The sequence below is a fragment of the Meleagris gallopavo genome, chromosome Z, assembly GCF_000146605.3.
Source record: "Meleagris gallopavo isolate NT-WF06-2002-E0010 breed Aviagen turkey brand Nicholas breeding stock chromosome Z, Turkey_5.1, whole genome shotgun sequence".
NCBI lineage: Eukaryota > Metazoa > Chordata > Aves > Galliformes > Phasianidae > Meleagris > Meleagris gallopavo.
Genome location: NC_015041.2, coordinates 596,700 through 599,469, shown reverse-complemented (window position 1 = coordinate 599,469; position 2,770 = coordinate 596,700).

The window sequence follows — 2,770 nt, the reverse complement described above, 5'->3', positions numbered from 1 at the left end:
CAGAGCCCCATAGCCTGGCATTGAATGCCTCCAGGGATGGGGCATCCACTACATTTTTGGAGATCAATAATTCTATTCTTTGCATTTGTGTTTGGAATAAAAAGATCCTCACAACACCAGTCTAACAAGGCAAGCAGGTTCAGCAGATACTGTACTGCTCTGAACCAAGAAATCTAAGGCCTCATCTCATGAGCAGAAAAATGGTGCTCCAGTTTTCAGTAGACAAAAATTAAAAGTCATCCACCTAATGTGCCATCTCATTTAAAATCATGTATGCAGAATGTTGTCTATTTGGCGTGTCCATGTGAAAAATGTACTCACTTCATCACAAGAAGAGCAACATGCAGTAAGTTTTGGGAAGAAACTTACCTATTACCTATCATCTCAGTAATAGTGGTTCTATCAGACAAGTGAGCTTCAAGGCTAAAAGCCCCAGCAATATGTTGGGTGTTACCAGGAGCAGAACTGAACACAAAATGCAGAGCATTACTTTGCTATTAACTAAAATCTCCAAGGACCCACGTCTTGTGTAACTGAGCAGAGTTCTAGTTACCATATCTCAAAAAGGATTAAGTATTAAAAGGTACAGGAAAGAGATGCTCAAGTGATCAGGGGATGAAGCTTTTGTTTTCCGTGCAAATAACAAGGCTAGGACTGCTTCTCAGCTCACACCAGAGAAGCCTCAGGAAGAGTATGATACGGTTTCCACCAACAGAACATTTAGCTTAAGGAGGACCATTTTGGTCTAAACCAGTAGAGTATTTCTGTGTTTAATGTTCCATTAACCCATAAAATAGACACTTTGTATGCTTCAGTCTGTGTAAACCTTTTTTATGCTTCAACCATGTAAACAACAGAAAACATACACCTTTAAGATGTGCTATGTTTCCATCAGCTGTGATGCACAGCTCTGGGAAACAACCAAGACAGGTACTCACCAGTCTGTTCTCATCAAACACTTCAAAGAGGAGGCGATGATTGGTTGGGTTTACCTAGGAGAAAATCCAAATAATATTATTTTAGCTTCATTCACTCAATTAGAACAGTATATGGGCACAAGTTTATAAAATGATTAAATGAAGGCAAACAGAGCAGAACTAATAGGTTTATATAAATCCTTTGCTTCAGCTGGCTGGGAGAACATGAACACAGAAGACCAGACTGGACAGAACACCAGAGCTCAGGCTTCTGGGTTCCATACCTGAAAAACTCAACTAAAACGTAGGGAGCAAAAGCTTTAATTCATTTCTTTCAGAATTTAAACCATCATCTCTATTTCAGCCTCTCCGTCTGCCACTGTTTCTGGCCCATTTGTCACCAGTGGGTGACACCCCATAATCATATCCTGGGGAGAACCCAATGGAAGGCAGAGAACCTCCTCTGCTCAAGTCTGGCATACATGTCTAATAATTCTTTACACAACTGTATCTCCTGGAAATAATTTACTTGGAAGCAAATCTAAGCAAAGAGACAACTTCTCCAGAAAAACTTTATATGCCAGGTTACTATGTCTGCTTGTTTCATTAAGCTGCCCAGGGAGGTGTTGGGTCACCGTCCCTGGAGTTGTTCAAGGACGTGGTACTGAGGGACGTGGCTTAGTGGGGAAATATTGGTTGTAGGTGAATGGTGGGACTGGATGATCTTGGAGGTCTTTTCCAACCTTCATAATTCTATGACTCTGTGATTCTAAGGAAATTTAGACGAAATATTCCACAATGGACTGATCACTCTGTGGGAGTGGAAGAGGAACTCTCAGTTCTGAAAGGATCAGAGAATTTTGTCACAAAAGGAAAGGTGCATCGCTTTAATGCTGATTTCTAGCATTTTCCAGATGTTTTAACAGAACTTCCATGAAGTCTATCTGTAATTTAAAAAACACAAATTGTGGCAGTTTTGGGTATTCTCTTTCTGTGGAAAAACTAGACAATGAGCAACACAATCTTGAAAACTATCAGTAAAAATGATAAACATAAATAAACTTTCTTAAACTTTAAAGCATTTGACTTTGTTCCTTACAGTCTGTTTCACAACACAGCATGCTTAGACCAGGGTCTACTAGGACAGGCTTATGGAGGCAGGGTCACTCATTCCTGAGTTTGTCCCAGAAACACTGGGAAAGGTATGGGACCAGAGAAGTGAACTTAGTGCCTGCAGACTGCATAGCTCAAAGAAACAGGTACAGGTCAAATTATACAAGTAATAAAAAATATTTATCTAAAGACTCTTTTAGACATTTAGGTGTGTACTAAACAGTGCCAAACCTTGAAATGCTACTTGGTACTCATGTAAAAATGGTAAGAAATTCCATCTGAGCCTCAAAAAAGCACTTACTAATAATAACTACATTGATGAGAACTATTTAAATATTCCTATTAGCAAGAGAGATGAGCACTAAGGCTGTAAACAGCGCTTGATGGGTCGCTCATTTTTAACAATCTACAATGACAACGTCTGTTCTCAAGCAGCTGTTTAAGATTTCATTTTAAAACCAGTGAAACTTTACCTAACCCAGTTCTGTGAAAGCTGCAGCTGCAGTAAAATAAATCCATTCTTCCTCAGAAAATATTTTCGGCAAGTAAGTTATCACTGTTCTCATTTCTGTTACGTTGGTTTTGATGATCACCATTGTAAATCCTCTTTTACCACTGTCAAATATTAGAAGTGATCACTTCTTATGAAAAGTCACCTACGAACTGCCATGGTACCACTCAGTTTTAAATGAAAGTTACCTTCATTTAAGGAATAATTTGAAAAAGACAGAGGTTAAATA